We start from the raw sequence: 18,339 nt of genomic DNA, 5'->3' as shown, positions 1-18,339 counted from the left end.
GTCAAAGCAGTTACTTTTGAAATATGCAAATTTATTTCCTGATGTGCCAAAACGGACGTCAGAGATTTGTCATGATATGAATGTGGGAGAAGCAAGTCTCATAAAACAACACCCCTATAGAATAAACATACAGAAGAGTAAAATCATGGATCAGGAGGTGGAATACATGTTGTAAAATGATGTTATTAGACCTTTGAACTCCTTGTTTTCTGGTACCTAAAGCAGACAGAACTGTTAGGTTCTGTGCATATTACAGGGGGGTTAATTTTGTAACTAAAACAGATGCTTATCCTATTCCTAGAATTGATGATTGTATTGATAAAATTGGAAAAGCTAAATTTCTTAATAAAGTGGATTTGTTGAAGGGTTACTGGTGTGTGCCTCTAGCATACAGAAGAAGTATTATTTCTGCTTTTGTGACACCATCTGGTTTATACAAATATAATGTGTTACCTTTTGGCATGAAAAATGTCCCTGCAACATTCCAAAGGATAATAAATTCAGTAATCCAAGGTTTGAAACATACAGATGCTTATATGGGAAGAACATCTGAGGGAATTGCACAAATTGTTTGTAAGTTTATTCAAAGCCAACTTAACTTTCAATTTAGCTAAAAGTGAATTTGGCCATGCTACTGTGACATATTTAGGTCATGTAGTTGGTCATGGCAAAGTTGCACCTATTGAAGCTAAAGTGCATGCAATTTCTGAATTTCCTATTCTCAATAGCAAGAAAGCAGTGAGAAGGATTTTAGGAATGGCAAAGATATTATAGGAAATTTTGCAGAAATGTTGCTGAAGTTGCTCTTCCTTTAACCAATCTTTTGAAGAAAGGAGAGAAATTTGTGTTGACTAAAGTTTGTCAGAGAATTTTGGAAAAGTTAAAGGAGATGCTATGCCATTACCCTGTTTTAAAATCTCCTGATTTTGACAGACCATTTTCTTTTGCAGTGGATGTCAGTGAGGAGGCAGCATGTACAGCTTTGTCACAAAAACATAATGAAATTGACCATCCAATTCCCTATTTTTCAAAGAAATTCAATGTTAATCAAAGGAACTATTCCACTAATGAGAAGGAACTTTTGCCTATAATACTTATTCTGCAGAATTTTGATGTGAATCTGGCTACCACTTATGAACCAGTTGTGATATTTACTGACCACGTTCCTGTGGTGTTTTTGAATAAAATGAAGTATAAAAACAGAAGGTTGTTAAACTGGAGTTTAATATTACAAGACTATCATCTGCAAATTAATCATATCAAAGGTACAAAAATGTAATAGCGGACTGTTGGTCAAGATGTTGAAATTGAACTTGTAAAGAAATATGAACTCTCAAGATTGGGATATTGTGTCTTGTTAACATTGTACTGATTTTAAAATCAGTTTAGTTATTTACAGAATTTTAACTCAAGACTTAAAATTTCTGTGTAGGGGAGAGCATTATGGGTCATATTATTTTTTATATTATATATCAATATCTCTTTAAAAGATATGAATTGTGGGAGTTTAGTGTGTAGGTCACATCACAAAAGACATCTCATTTAAAATACAAGAGCTTTGCTCAAGCCAGACAGTCCAGGCTCCGAGTGCCTTTACAAAGACAATAAAAATTGCTTTGGGAAATAACTTGAAAGGTCTTAAGTGCTGATAAAGATCTTTCAAAGATTGGGTTTGGAGCCCTGCAAGGCATTCTGGTTTTGCTAGCAGAGAGAGAGAGAGAGAGAGAGAGAGAGAGAGAGAGTATACAGGTTTTCTCTAAGAGAGAGAGAGAGAGAAAATCAACTTAGGCAAGTTTGTGGAAAACCCCATTTTGAAGATGGGTTGTGAGTTCTGAGTTCAGCCTGTTGAAAACCCTTGTAGTCCTTGTAGACTAGAGCGTTTCTCCTGAAACAAAGGAAACAAGAGGAACTCTGTGGTGACCTAGAAGAAGAGGTTATTAGTTGGAAAACCCATGATGGGGCAAGTTTGTAAGATCAGCAAGACACTGAAGTACTGATTGTGGGAAATCTATCTGTGTGTGTCCAACGAGCAACATATTTCTCTCTCTGAGATCAACAAGAACCTTTCTAAGCAGTAACTAAATACCTTTAAGCACCAGAGCTTGGTGAAAATTCATAAATGTAAAATTCTGTGCACAGTATAAGAATTGGCTGATACCGTTGAACTTGGAGGAGTGAGAAGTGAGATTAGACTGTGAATCAAAGAACTTTCTAAGCGTGCGCTTAGAATTAGAAAGGGGTTAAGTTCATTGTAACAAGTTCAAGTTTGATCCTGTTTTTATGTTTAAAGAAAATTAAAAGCAACTTTTGTTTAAGTAACCATTTGTCTTGGTGAATTTCTATTGCTGCTGGGTTTTGGGGGCCTCTGGGCCCGTAACAATGTATAAGATCTATTTCTCAAAAGATCAGGAAGACAGCGGGTTTTTGAAACGCAACCTTCTCTTGGGAGGTCAGTAAGAGATATACATTTCCTTTTGACAAACTCTGGCTCAACCACTCCAAAATAAAGAAGGAAGAGCACAGAGGGGAGCAAAGGACAATTTAAGAAGCTGCACATGGTATTCTCTCTCAGTAAATGGATATCAAAAGTTATTCATGACCGAGAATCGAGATGCAAAAAGTACGTACTTCAGAAAAGAAACTATTACTGATTGTCTAGTGATCTGCAGCCATCCCTTCCCCAAGGGCCTGTTGATGCTGGGTCAATTGGCATTTACAAGTCTGACAGTGATCACAATAGTTTTGTAAAGGTATCAAGGAATTTTGAGGAAAAAAATGGATAAATGGAATTGACATACAGATCAGTCATGATCTGATTGATGGATGAATCACCTCACCTGTTCCTCTGAACATGTGATCCCTTGTTCTCCCATATAAACAGCTGTCCAGACCACTCACAGGCAAAAAAAAAATCATTACTTGTTGATACAACAGCAAAGTCACTCATCACATGGAAGCTCAGAGCCAAAGAGAATAAGAGGTACAAAAGCCCTTTAACAACAGGGCTTAAGGACTACAAAGTGTTATATGGATTATATTCCATTCTCCAGCATCAGACACAATCATTTATCGATTATACATTAAAAGTCTGACATTTGGCATTCACTTATAGTGTTCAAGAGATTGCTTTTTCATGTTTTATTTCATCACACTTGTTCATTGTTCAACATTTCGATTTTTAAACATATTTCTTGTCTGAGGTTCTGGCAGGACTGTTCTCTGCACACTGCTCAGTCCATTCCATCTAACTAGGTGTATCAACTGGTTCATTGAGAAGTCACATCTTGAGCTCACATGTCCCTTAAGTACTTTTTTATTCAGTATTATTTACAAAGGTGCTGGAAGCCCATTGATATAAATGGCTATAACTCGCAATGCAAATTTTCAGCATGCGTTAAGAGGTGGGGGCCTTGTCCTTTCAAGAACAGAATGAGACGTTTTTATTTGAGCAGTATAGAGTCATAAAGAATGGAAAGGCCCTTTAGCCCCACTCAACCATGCTATCATTCCATTTGCATGTGGCCCATGTCACTCCTATCCATATATCTGCCCAAATTCCTTTAGAAAATTGTGATTGGAATGGCTGTGTTACACATGAAGATCCATCGCACAACCTGGCAAACTGACGAAGCTCTGCATAGAAGAAGAGTAAAATATCAAGCGAAGATAAAAGCTCGTCAGCCAACTAATTAGGATCATTTAGAATTGATTACAGCCTATAGCTCACACCCTTCAGCTTTTTCAGGTTTCCTATTTTCATTTAGTGCAGTGCACTTGTCGGATGTGCAGTCCTCTGTAATATTACATGGGCATTGATATAATCTTGAAAGAATAAACAGACCAAGATGTTTTGCATCTTGTTATCCACAGAGTTCTGTTAGCGACTGAGTTACCCACCATGACAAATGATATATGTCTGAAAATTATAAGAAATTCTAAATGTAAGCAGAAAATAGCCAATTAAAACAGAAGGATGGAATGAGTGAAATGTATGATCTTCCATCCCACACAGAATTTGATTTTTCCTGTCAGCCATTGCTTTTTCACAAGTATCAAAAAGACTCTTATGCAATTTAGACTTAACCATATAAGCATAGTATAAAATGCACTTCATTTCCAACAATTTTTGGCAAATTTTGTTGAATGGATGCTAATAAGAGTGATGTGACCTGAGGTTCTCCCAAAAACTTAGCATTAACGAAGTTCGCTTGCATAAAATTACATTCTGAACATCTTACTTGTTAAGAGACTTTAAAGACAGAGCCACTGTGACCATTAAGCCCCCCCCACCCCCCCCCCCCCCACAACACAGCATTAGGGACTGAGGCAGGCACATGATTGCTGTAGTGGTTAACGTTTATTTTATTTCTCTATTTACTTTCCTTTCTTAAAGCTGGCAGAGTTCAAGGGTCAGGAATCCAAATAAGGGTTCTACAGGATTTTAACAGTTAGGAATGAGCATTATGCCTCTTTCTGTATTTTCACCTTGGACCACTCCATCTGTTCAGGCTATGGCTGGAAAGGTCTAATCAAAGTGATCAAAGAGACTCTTAAGCCTACATGAAAAGACACTCTCCAAATCTGTCCAGGCATCAAATTTTCTGGACAATTTATGGTTCAGAACTTCCTGCCTCAGGCACAGATAATGAGCTCAAGTCAAGCTTCTAACAGCACCAATTCTTCACACAAGTCATGCACAGAAACAGATCTTTTATCCCATCACATCAATGGCCACCAACAAGTAACTATTCATGATAATACCATTGACCAGCATTTGGTCTGTATCCTTTTATGCTTCTGTGTTTCAAATATTTGTTCAGTCACTTGTCAAATGGATTGAGAATCTTGATAGAATTCCTTTCATCACCCCATGAGGCAGTGCACGCAAGGTTCTAAGTATACGGGGGGGAAAGGTTCTTTCTCAGATCTCACTAAACCTTTCGGCTCCTGATTCAAGCCTTCTAGTTTTAAACACCTTTGCTAAGAGGAGAAGTTTTCTCATATTTATAGAGCCTCTGCTTCTCATCAGTTGGTCTACCTCCAATAGACTTCCCCTTCAGAGTCTTCCTCTGTTCCAATACATACCTGCAAAGCTCCATCCCTGGCAACATTCTGGTGAACCTTAAGTGTATAAATGTTTCTTTTGCATGTTATTGGGTGGTGACCAGAAATGAATACTGCTCTCCAGCTGTGGTAGAAAAATGTTTTGTGAAATTGTTCTCTGTTCTTTTTATGTGTGTTCCATCTCCTGAAGGTGAGTACTCAATAAGCTGCTTTTACTATCTTTTCTATCTGTGCTGCCAACTTCAATGATCCCTGGATGTACACAAAGAGTCCTCTGTTCCATAATACTACCAAAGTCCCAACCAATCATTGTGTTCATCCTACCTTTAGTTCTCCATCCAAAGTGCATTACATCACAGTTCTTAGGGTTATATGTCATACTTTATTGATCTGCCCACATTACCAACTGATCAAGATTGTCCAGTAATGCAATGACAGTCCTCCAAATTATCCACAACCCATCACAGATTTTCATGTCATCTGCAAAGCTACTAATCACATTCCATGTTCAAACTTGAGCATTTGGGTTCTCACCTTTTGAGCCGTTTTCTCAAGTGTGACTTCGAGAACAGCCTTACTTCAGTCCATGTCGACTGCACTGTTCTTGTCAATGCATTTTTGTTACTTCTCCGAAGCCCTCCTCAGGAGGTCGGTATTGGTGATTCAATCATGGTTCTGCACAAACACATTTTTGCATTCATCCCTCTACATGCTTTTTGGATTTGGAAGCACTTAACAAAATACAGATGGCTAAATCCGGACTGGACAATTAAAACCCTTGTGGGCAGTAAGCAGAAAGATGGGAGTAGCCCAAACGAGTTGGGCAGAAAAGTCTGTTTCCATAGTTCTGAACTTTATTTTATGATCTATCAGCCTCTTGAACTCCCTGTGCTACCCAAACCAGAAATCACTCTGGGTGCACCAAAAGAAAAAAAAAGAAAATGAGTGGAAGAAAGTTTAGGTATTTATTTTGTTTTTGCAGAGTGGTGGTTGCCTGGAATGCATCACCAGGGAAGGGGGTGGGGGGAGGAGGTTGTGGTAGAGGCTGGTACAATGGGGACATTCAAGAGACTCTTAGATAAGCAGATGGATGTAAGAAAAATAAGAGGCCTGTGGGTATATGGTAAGGAAGAGTTAGATTATTGTGGAGTAGATCTATATAGATTGGCCTGAAGGGCCTGTGCTGTACTGAAATGTTCTTTCTTTACAGTTTACAGTTATAGATAAGTGGAAATTCTGGCTGGCCCACATGAAAAAGGCTCTCAGGGTTGTATGTGATATCATGTACTCTGACAATAAATTTAAAGTTTGGTAATTTGCTATTCAAAGGTTGATCAGGTTTCTGAATTTGGTATAATATAAGGATTTTATTGGAAAGGATGTATGATCAGAAATAGTGATGGGGAGGTTAGCTGTGTAAAAGCAGAAAAGCCAAGGCTCGGAATGAAGATTGGTTTTATTTTCCAGCTGCCACTTGATGAAACCCTTCACATTTCCTATTTTAATTGGTATCAATGGAACTAAATTCAACTTTGGGATTTCCATTAATGTGTAGTCTGCAGATTTTGAAATGATGAGTTTTTGCTGATCCCCAAGCAAGATTTTATAAGAAGCTCTTGGAAGACCAAAGGAAGTGTTATTGATTTAAAAATAATGCTATTACAAATTATTCTTGCTGAAAAAATATCTTGAAAAATATATTTTATTGTATGAATGAAGCTTTAATGGTTGGTTAAGCCATAATTATTGTTCATCATACTCTTTGTGCGTGTTATTTCAGATACAATTTTGATCTTATGTGTATGTTTCAATCCTTATTTCATGCCCTGTGAAATGTTTAAAGTATTCCTTTAAATTGCATCTTTCCACTATATCTTTTCCTTTCTGATTTCCTGTCTGTTTGAATTATTTAAGCATGATTAGAAAGTTTCAAGATATGAGTGCCATGACTGTAGCCTAAGAGTAACCAGGAAAAAGGAGAACTGTGGCACAGAGATTACGATGTCTTAGTGGATGATTTTCTCTGTGGTCATGGATGAGTAAAAAACGCACCTCTGACTGTAAAGATTAGGCAAATCTCACAACATCATTTATTATGATCATTTTAATATCTCCAAACATAACAGTAAGATTTCATCTTTGTGTCCCACAGCATGTTAAGCAGCATTATGACATAGTCCAATTTGGGTGAGCAACATGTTTGAAAGAAACATTCCAAATAACCTTCGATCTGTTCAGAGGAGTTTATTGTAAGTCACTGTGTAATTAACTTAATGAGAAACAACGCATAACTTTTTGTAAGGCACCTTTCCGTACAATAATGTGATTACAGTGCAGAGGCTGTCAGGGATTCAAGTCACGGAGCTCATCGTGTTGGTTCATACTTAATGGAATACACATCAAATCCAACAAATTATGCTGGATTGGACGGGACATCTGAATGTTTTGGACCAAACTGTGGTATATTCATGTTTCAGTCCTGGTGGATGGATTGATAAGATGATAAGGTTTTCTCAGCGATAACTGTCACATCAATGTCTCAGCTATTACCAATCAACGAGTTGTTATTATGCAGACTCGAGGGGCGAACCATTTATTCTGACTTACTAACTACAGGGGAGCTCAGTGCTCACATTAGGATATATCTGTTCATTTAACATGCCTTGATTATTGATATGTAACATTTAATATTTCATTCAATTTTTGAAATATTTCACAAGTGTTTGAATATTTTTAAAGCCATTATGAAATATTTTTCATTCTAATAAGGAAATTGCAGTTAGAAGTAAGTTCTTTAATTTTGTTGTAATATTCAATACCTTCATCAAATTGTATTGTTGCAGATGTCGTCCTTCAGGCTTTTCCTGTCAACCTTTCACTTATGGGAGCACAGTGATTACATTTGTCAGTGAAGTAGCAAGAAACATGTCAGGATCAGAGAATCAAAGCACCGAGAAAATTGAAAAGTGCAAATACTGATAATGGAGATTAGATTTAAGCTTCTTGGAAGTATGAACTTATATAAAATAATTAATGGACCAGTTATTATGGATCTTGAGCATTATATCAAAGAATAGTTTCTAAGTTTAGTCTGAATGGAATGTTAATATATATACTTTCAATTTAATCTTGAAAAAGTATTCTGTAAATTGAGCCTATTTTATAGTTTTTGCACATATTAGATTTTGTTTAAAACATTGAAACAAGCAGTAGACGAGACTGTGATTTTACAGGGCAGAGAGATTGGAATCAAATAAAAATGATGGAGTTAGTTTTATTATCCTGAAGCGAAACCATCTGGAAATGGCTTGGATACTAACCTTTGGAAGAAGTCGATGGATAAAACTAATCCTTCTTGTGACAGGTTCAATAATCAACAGGTTTTGATTTAAAAGTTTTAGCGAGATTGAAAGGATGGATCTTTTCAATCAGAATTATCACAGTCTGGACCAGTCTGCACTGATTTTTTAAAAATAAGATTAGATGGACAAGAAGTCAAGATTGGAGGGTATGTCTAACCTCAGGATGATTGTTCTTTCAAAGAAACAATGCATGTCTAATAGACTGAATTGTCAATTTCTGCATTGAGATGCTACAATTCTATGGAAGGATGGCACAATGTCATCATGTTGTGCTTCTTTAGGAGTTTGCAGATGTTTTCTTTCACTTCGGAAACCCTGGGAAAATTCTGCAGATGTGTAGTGGAAAGTGTGCTGACCGGCTGCATCACGGTTTGGTACGAGGAGGCCAATACCCCTGAGTAAGGGGTAGTGGATGCAAGCCAGGACATCACAGGCAAAACCCTCTCCACCATCACAAACATCACTAGGAAACACTGCCATTGGAGAGCAGCTGCAATCACCACCCAGCACACGCTCTGTTCTCCCTGTTGGCATCAGGTTCATGAACTGCTGCTACTCCTCCAACATCAGACTCCCCAACAACAAACTCATTCAGGGATTGATTGAAGGACTCTTACTTTTGCACAATATTCTTTCTCTGTATTGCACAGTCAGTTGTTTATACTTCTTTATTTGTTTATATTTGTATGTTATGTACAGTTTTTTGCACTACCAATAATTGGTAATTCTGCCGTGCCCGCAGGAAATAGAATCACAGGGTTGGTTGTATGTGATGTCATGTATGTAATCTGACAATAAACCTGAAATCTGAAGTTACACATTTCGCAGGCAAATTTTTGATACTTACAACCCCTAATGCTAATGTCATTAGACATTGCAGCAATCAATATAAGCGATATGTTTGTGTACAAAATTAAAACTCAGCACTGTGAAATGGAAGGAACACTGGATCCACATCTTTTATGTTGGTCATGGAAGTTCTGATGGTAAAAAAAAAAACCCAGAGGGAACTAACCTTCCTTATAGATGACAAATGGCAATGGAAATTGGTGATGTGACAGAACTTGTGAATGCAAATATCTTGGATCCAAGGGAAGAGAGAAAAAAAAGTTCTCACCAGGACCCAAACATGAATGTACCACAGTTTGGTCCAAAACATTCCTGCAGGAGATTCCATTTTCCTCAGCACAATTAATCCTTTTCCTCACTTAGAATAAGGCAACAAGAAAGACTAATTATTTGCTTACTCACACCAACAAAATATTACTGACTTTTCTACTATTGGCCCTTTGAATCTGTTTATAAATGGAGAAAAATGATAAACTGTTGGAGGAATCTAAGACTGTCCCCATATATGGAGCAAGAAAATTGGAAGGCAAATGGAATTTTGGCTGATTGCAAAAGGAAATATAGAAGTACGGACATCTTAATGTCATTTATGAAATGATATCAAGAGTACTATTTCTAATTTTGGACTAATTTGAGGAGAGATCTATGGTACAATTACAATATGCTATGCATATCAACAAAAAAGTTCTACAAAGAATGAAAACAAAACATACAATACTTAAAAGAATCAGAAAACCTCAATCAGATTTCTTTGGACACATCATGCGAAGAGATACATTAGAACATTTAGTTACAACTGGAAAGCTGGAAGGCAAAAAGAAGCAAAGTCCAACAGAGAATGAAAATGTTGGAGTGATTAGATGGATTAACATTATGGTTAGAAACAGGGGAGGCAACAACTACAATTTGAACCGGTCCGCCTCATCTTCACGATGGATGTCCAATACCTTTATACCTCCATTCCCCACACAGAAGGCCTGAGAGCACTCTGCTTTTTCCTGGACTTAAGATGTGAGCAGTCACCTTTCACCACCACCCTTCTCTGCCTGGCAGAACTTGTCCTCACCCTTAACAATTTTTCCTTCAACTCATCCCACTACTTCCAAATTAAAGGAGTAGCCATGGGTACTGCATGGGTCGCAGCTATGCCTGCCTGTTTGTGGGTTTTGTGGAGCAAAACATGCTACAAACCCACACAGCCAAGACACCTCCCAACTCTTCCTCTGGTACATTGACAACTACATCGAGGTGGCATCAAGCACCAAGGATGAGCTCATCAATTTTGCGGCCAATTTCCACCCCGAGAAAGAATATTAAGTGCAAAAGTATTTCAAACTCACCTGGTCCATCTCCGATAACACTCAGCAGACAAACTCTCCCTGTCCCCTGCGAGGTCTCCATCCCCTTCTCTCAATTTCTCCATCTCCACTGCATCTGCTTCCAAGATGAGTTATTCCAGTCCAGAGCCTCTGTAATGTCTGCCTTCTTCCACAAATGAGGCTTCCTCTCCACCACTATTAACTCGGCCATCATCCACATCTCCTCCATTCCCCGCTCATCTACCCTAGCCCCCCCCACCCCCAGAAACAATAAACACAGAATCCCTTTCGTCCTTGCCTACCACCCTATCAGCTTCCACATCCAACACATTATTCGCCGGAATTTCCGGTACTTAATACAGGACCCCACCACCAAATACATTTTTCCTTCTCCTCCCCTCTCAACCTTCCGTAGGGACCACTCCCTCCATAACTCCCTTGTGCGCTCTTCCCTCCCGACCCATTGCCCCCCCTCAGCGCCTTCCACTGAGGTCATAGGAGGTGTCATACGTGCACCAACACCTCCTCCTTCACCACAGTCCGAGGTCCCAAACAGACCTTTCAGATGAAGCAACACTTGTACCTCCAAATAACTCATTTATTGCATCCGGTGCACCCTCTGCTCTGTGGCCTTCTCTACATCAGAGAGACCGGTCGCAGATTAGGAGATCACTTCAACCAGCACCTCCTCTCTGTCCGCAACAAAAGCGACCTTCCTGTAGCCAACCATTTTGATTCTGAGTCATACTCTCATGCTCATGTCTGTCCATGGCCTTTCACACGACCCCACCCTGACCACCCGCAGATTGGAGGAACAGTATCTCATTTTTCGACTGGGCACTCTCCAACCCCAGGGCATGAACATTGAGTTCACTGCATTCCACTAATCAGCTTGCTTTTCTCCCCCCTCCCCCTCCCCTTTAACTAGTCATTCCAGTTCCTAACTTCTTTCTTTCTCCACCTAGCCTAGACTCCTTCCCTCCTTTCCTGTGGTCCTTCCCCCACCCTTCCCCCTTTTGTTCGGACATCTCTCATGTTCCCCCACACCTTGTTGAAGGGTTCAAGCCCAAAATGTTGGTGATGTATCTTTTCCTTTGCTACATAAAGGCAATGATTGACCTGCTGAGTCTCTCTAGCCTTTGTGTGGTTTTTTTTCACTTAACCACGGTGTCCACAAAATCCTGTGTTTTACCACTATAATTCGGAGGGTCAGAGACCGTGACGGATGGAGAGACATGATTGCCTGCACTGAATGATAAGCCACCTGAATGAATGACAATGTACAATGTATTTTTAGAGAAGATTCATTCAACTGCTGTGAGAAGAAGAGGTTGTCTTATGAAATAACCTGGGAAGGATCTGAATTACAGGTAAGATGTACGGAAGGTGTATGGAACCTTGGTTTTGAAGAGATATTGAGACCCTGGTTAAGAAGAAGAAGAACGGGATGCACAAAATCAGTGAATCAGTGCGGACTCGAAAGGCCAACATGGCCTGTAAATGGTTATATGGTTAATATGGAGTTCCAAGAATGCTGAAACACAAAGATTCTGAGGGGGGCTTGATGAGGTGCTAATGTTTCCTCTCATGGGGAACAAGAACTGTGAGGGTGTGGCTTCAGAAAAGCTGTCATCAATGTAAAATAGAGATCAAAAGGAATTTCTTTTTTCAAAGGGCCGTGGGCTTTCTGAATTTTCCTCCCCACAGAACTATGGAGATGAACTCATTGAATCTATTCCAGATTGAGAAAAACGCAGCAGAAAAAAGTGGGATTAAGACCATGATCAAAACATCCATGATTGTATTAAACGGGAGGCAGACTGAAGCCCACATGAGCCACACCTGCTTAACTTTCTTATGTCCATTAATAGAAAAGGAAATTGGTTCCCAATGCATGTGTTTAATCACAGCCCCTCGAGTGGGCATACAGATTGTACAAGAAAGGAATTTATGGTACTTACTACAGGGGAGAAAATTGACAAGAGAAGATAGCACATCCTCATTTCAGTGCATTTTGTGATCTTCCGGAAAAACATTCACTCGTCAGCACCATGACAAAGGATTGAGGCAGAAGAACTAATTGATTCATTGGCATTTCCCCAAGCAATTTTTCTTTCTTTCCTCTTTGTGCTTACCACAATCTTAACACGTGCATTAATCTTTTGACTATAATCACCCGGTGTGTCATCGTCCTTGTTAAAGAAATTAAATGCCAACCTATTTTCATCACTTTTTTAAAAAAGTTATTCAGAAAAGTTGTCTGCCAGTGTCACATGGAATAACAATGAGAACATTCATGGCAATCCACCACTCATTTATTCACTGTCAAATGGTTTCTTTGGATTGAAATTTATTGTCAGATACATAAATGACATCACATACAAATATGAGATTCCTTCTCCCTGCGGGTGTAGCAGAATTTACCACTAATTGGTAGTGGAAATAATAAACTGCACACAGCGTGAACATGTAAAAAGACAAAGAACTGTAAACAGATAATGACTGTAAACAACCTGACTGTGCAATGCAAATAGAACCAAAAGAAAATCAATAAAGTGCAAAAGTAACAAGTTTGTCACTGAGGATTCTGGTGGTGGAGGGGTATCAACTGTTCCTGAAAATGGTGGTGCAAGACTTGTGGCACCTATACCTCTTTCCAGATAGCAGTGTCAACAGAGCGTGCACTGGGTGGTGAAGGTCTTTGATGATTGTTGCTGCTCTCTGACAGCAGCGTTCTCTGTGGATGTACTCATTAATGCGGAGGGAATTGCTTGTGATGACCTAGGCTGCGTCCACTATCTCTTGGAGGGCTTTATGCTCACGGCTATTGATGTTCTCATGCCAGACTATGATACAGCCAGTCAGCACACATTCCACCACTCCTCTGTAGAAATTTGCCAGAGTTTCTGATGTCATATCAAACCTCCACAAACTCCTGTGGAAGTAGAGGCACTGACGTGTTTTCTTCATAATGCCATTGGTGTATTAGATCCAGGAAAGATTCTCTGAGATAGTGACTCCAAAGAACTTAAATTTTCTCACTCCCTCCACCTCTGCTTCCCCAATGATCACTAGATTGTACACTTCTGGCTTTCTTTTCCAGAAGTCAACAATCAGCTCCTTAGTTTTGGTGACATTGAGTGCAACGTTGTTGTTGGTGTACCATTCAGCCAAGTTTTCAATTTCCATCCTGCATACTGACTTGTCCGATTCCATTATGCAACCCAATACCATGGTATCATTGGGAAATTTGTAGATGGTGTTATTGTCGTACCAAGCCACACAGTCGTAGGTGTAAAGTGAGTGGAACAGGGGACTAAGAACACAGCCCTGTGGTGCTCCGGTACTGATGGAGATTGTGGAGGAGAAGCTCGTACCTATCTTCACTGATTATGGTCTGGAGATGAGGAAATCCATGGTCCAATTGAGCAGAGGGGGTGTTAACTCCCAGGTCTTGGAGTTTGCTTATCAGTTTTGAGGTTTTGATGGTGTTAAATGCCAAATGGTAGTCAATAACAAGCATCCTGATGTATGTATCTCTGCTGTACAGGTATTTTACAGCTTTGTGTAGAACCAGTGAGATGGCATCCGCCAATGACCTGTTGCTATGATAGGCGAACTGGAATGGATCCATGTCACCACTTAGATAAGAGCTGATCTCCTTCATCATCAGCCTTTCAAAACATTATATCACTGTTGATGTAAGTGCTACTGGTTGATAGTCGTGAAGGCAGGTTACTATATTCTTCTTGGGCACCGGTATGATTGAAACAGGTGGGTACCACATCCTGCTGGAGTGAGATAATGAAGATATCCATGAATACCATTGTAAGTTGGTCAGCACAGATTTTTAATACTTGGTCAGGTATCCAGGCTGGATGCTTTCCTTGGATTCACTCTCCTGAAGGCAACATGCATGTCATCCTCAGATACGGACAGGTTGGGATCATCAGGTGTGGAGGGGTGGTTCTTTGCTGTTCCTCTTATGAAGTCGGGCATAGAAAGCATTGAGTTCCTCTGTGAGAGAACCTTTGCTGTCTGCTACTTTCCCGGATTTGGTTTTGTCATAGGTTATGGCATTGAGGCCTTGCCGTCAACGTTTCCACTTCATCCATAATCTCCACTTTGCCTGGGAGATAGCTCTCTGCAGGTCATACCTACTCCTGCTGTTGTGATCTGGATTTCTGGACTTAAATGCTTGTGATCTGGCACTCAGCAGGATCTGGATTTCATTGTCATTCCAGGGCTTCTAGTTGGAGAACACCCTGAATGATTTGGTGGGGACACACTCAACCACAGCTGTTTTGATTAAGCTTGTGACAGCCTCGGTGCACTCGTTCAGATGCTCAGCAGAGTGCCCAATCTGCTGTCTTGAGGAAGTCCTGTAGCCATTCTTCAGCTTCCTGTGACCACCTTCTAGTTGTCCTGACTTCCAGAGCCTCTCTTTTTAAGCTTTTTCTAAATGAAGGCAGAAGGAGCACAGCCAGGTGATTCAACTTGCCAAAGTGTGGTCTCAGTAAAGAATGGTAGGCCTTCCTTATCTTGGTGTAGCAGTGATCAAGTGTGCTAAAGCAGGTTACATGCTGTTGGTAGTTAGGCAGGGTTATCTTGACACATGCCTGTTTAAAGTCACAGTCAAAGATTGTAGTGCGTTGAGCTGGGCTGTCTCTTGTTTACTGATCACATCATGCAGCTTGCAAGTGTCTCCTTGTAATCAGCATTGAGATGGATGTAAACTTTGGTGAGAATCACTGATAAGAACTCTCAAGGTAGATAGAAGGGTCTGCATTTAATCGAGATTTGCTGTAAGGCAGTAGAGAAGGAGGTCGACGTAACTCTAGTGTCCATGCACCACCCAGTACTAACGAGAAAGCACACATCGCCTCCTCTCCTTTTTCCTAAATTTGAGGTCCGATCCAGTCTATGAATGGTGAAAATGTCTCATTGGATTGCTGTGTCCCGTGTGTTCTCCAGGTTTTAGTGCATCAAAAAAATTGAGATTTGTCTTACTTGTTTCTGGTAAAGTCACCTTGCCCTCAGGTCATCAATTTTATTCTCCATTGCCAGAATATGCTTTGACCTTTGTCGTGGGTTGCGTGAATAATATTGGAAATTTTTAAGCACATGTGAATGAGTAGCCAAGGACAGCAAGGAATGCTGAAGGAAGAGTTTGAAGTTGTCCTCAGTTAATAACTTGCATAGCTTGACTCAATTCTAAATAGTAGATATAGAGAAGAATTCTGAATTAGCAATAATCATAGACTTAAGATTATGATAGAATATGTTTTAGAGAGTGAGGATTAAACAAAATGATTAATGTATACTTGCAATCATTGCATACTTTGAATTACTTGTTAGAGATCTTTCAAATAAAACAGAGTTCTAATTTTGTGCAATTACTACGCAGCATCTTGGCATTCTACATTTTCTTCTAACTGTCAAGTAGGGCTGTGTGTGTCACCAGAATCTCTCAGAAATCCATGCACTTGAGGGATGTAATTTCCTCTACCTTGGACATACCAGGAGTGAGCGATTTAGTCATGGGTCTATGGAATCTACAACAAAGAAAACAGTTTTTGGCTTAACTTTTCCATGCTGACCAAACGAGACCCATTTGGATTTATTTGGTGCATATCCCTTAAAATCTTTCTGATCTAAACATCTTTTGATTGATACTGTTGTCCTTGCTTCTACCACTACCTCTGGCAGCTCATTCCACACATCCACCTTGGTCCAAGTGGCAGCTCATTCCACACATCCACCTTGGTCCAAGTGGCAGCTCATTCCACACATCCACCTTGGTCCAAGTGGCAGCTCATTCCACACATCCACCTTGCTCTTCAGGCCCATTTGAAATGTTTCCCCTCTCACGTTATGACCTCTAGTTGTATATTTCCTTTCCCTGAGTAAAAAGGCTGTGCCTATATACATTATCAATACTTTTCATGATGTTATAAACATCCATTAGGTCATCTTTTCACCTTGTACACAATCTCCTTAAATTAAAGCCAACCAATCCCATTCATGTTCTCAATAATCTTTTCTGCATGCTTTCTAGCTTAATGATAGCTTTCTGGGTGACCAGAACTGTATAATGTACTACAAGTGCGGTCTCACCAATGTCTTGTACAGTTTCAACATGGCCCCCTGCTCCTGCCTTGTCCAATGAAGGCAAACATATCAAATGTCTTTTTCACCTCTATCTCCGCTTTCATGGAACTATGTACACCTAAGTCCTTTTTTTCTCCATTGCATTCCTGGACCATGCACTTCATCATGCATGTCCTACCCTGGTTTAACCTGCTTAAGTGCACACCTTGCACTCTCTGAGCTAAATTCCATCTGCCATTGCTTGGCCCACTTTCCCAATTCATTTAAATAAATAATTGTGAAACGATGATAGAATTTTTTATAAAAATCTTTTATAAAATAACAAGTGAAAGCAATGGTAGAGGTTGGGTGTGCAGGATCCAGTTTAACCTGGTCAAAATTATAATCATTTGAAGGGATGTGTTGATCTGATACTGATCCTCAATATTCTGTTCAGAATCATTGCAACTAAATTCCAATAAACTAAGCAGAAAAAAAAATTATTTTGTCATTTCAGGCAGAACCTGGGAGGATCAAGATACACAGCTCTAGACCACTCAGATTTATAAAAAAAAAGCTTAAAATGCAAAGCTTCAAATAAGGAAGGTAAAGAATTTGAGAAGGATGAGGTTCTTTCGGAAATACATTTAATAAATCATGCAGAATAATGAACTACTCACTTTAAAATTAATTATAGTTAGATTTTATTTATCTCAGAGCATATTATTTGTATACATAACATTAAAATGTGTATTCTCAGGTGAATTTTGAATGGGCATTATATGACTTATTCATCTGTGTAAATTCAACAGAACATCCATTTATATAGTAAATGCATTTTGATGAATGTTTTATTGATAAAGGCCCTATTTCTCCAGACTAATATGTAGGTATATAAATATTCTACTTAAAGAATAATACATGCTTGTTCATGATTCTATAGCACTATGTCCTGGATTTACAATGCAGGTAATATTCGATCAGAGCTTCCACAGTTTTTGCAAGACGATCAGGGAAATAATATGGAAATTTACCTTTAAAATTGTATGCTGATGTCAGATGAGGGCAGAAACACTTGCAAGGAGTTTTTTTTAAAAATTCCAATGACTGTAATAATATTCTAATATATAAACATGAAGTAGTCATCAGATTGTCATTGCTTTTGTTGGCTACTTTGACAAGGATCTGTTAAAAAAAAATGCTTTTTTTGTGAAGACCAACAAGGAATAAATGGAGTTAACACCATGCATTGCCTGACTAAATTATCCCAGGCATAAGAAAACTCATGCAAACTCATAGTAATTCATGCAAGAAATAACCAAGCATTGCATGTCTTGAGTAGAAGATTACAAGTGCCCTGTGGTTAGTGGTGACACGGTGATGCCATCAAAACATTCCTGAGAGGACACATTTCATACATTACATACCTTTGGATTTTTTTTAACTTTCAACTTTCTCAGAGTCTTAATGAGGACCTTAGAAAATAAATGCTGTTTTGATAGCTCAATACCTGTGCACCAGAAAACAGATTTACAAGAATAGATGTACCAGCGGTGATGTTTCTTTTTTTTCCCCCTTTTCCTTTTGAAACAACTGTTTTGGAATCAAAAACAGAATTTTGCTTTACACATTGTAAAACATGAAAATATTGAGAA

At 39.2% G+C, this 18,339-nt stretch overlaps 1 long non-coding RNA gene across 1 annotated transcript in view; it reads left to right on the top strand.

The window, feature by feature from the left end:
* LOC138741668 (uncharacterized) overlaps nucleotides 1-17,445 on the top strand; it is an 85,459-nt gene extending 68,014 nt beyond the window's left edge. The window contains exon 3 of the long non-coding RNA XR_011343650.1: nucleotides 17,202-17,445. This is a non-coding gene — a long non-coding RNA (uncharacterized lncRNA). The remainder of the gene's footprint in view (nucleotides 1-17,201) is intronic.
* Nucleotides 17,446-18,339: the final 894 nt, after the last annotated feature.

The sequence above is a fragment of the Narcine bancroftii genome, chromosome 8 (genome assembly GCF_036971445.1).
Source record: "Narcine bancroftii isolate sNarBan1 chromosome 8, sNarBan1.hap1, whole genome shotgun sequence".
NCBI classification, from domain to species: domain Eukaryota; kingdom Metazoa; phylum Chordata; class Chondrichthyes; order Torpediniformes; family Narcinidae; genus Narcine; species Narcine bancroftii.
Note: the sequence above shows the minus strand (reverse complement) of the source record. Positions and strands in the feature narration are given on the sequence as shown.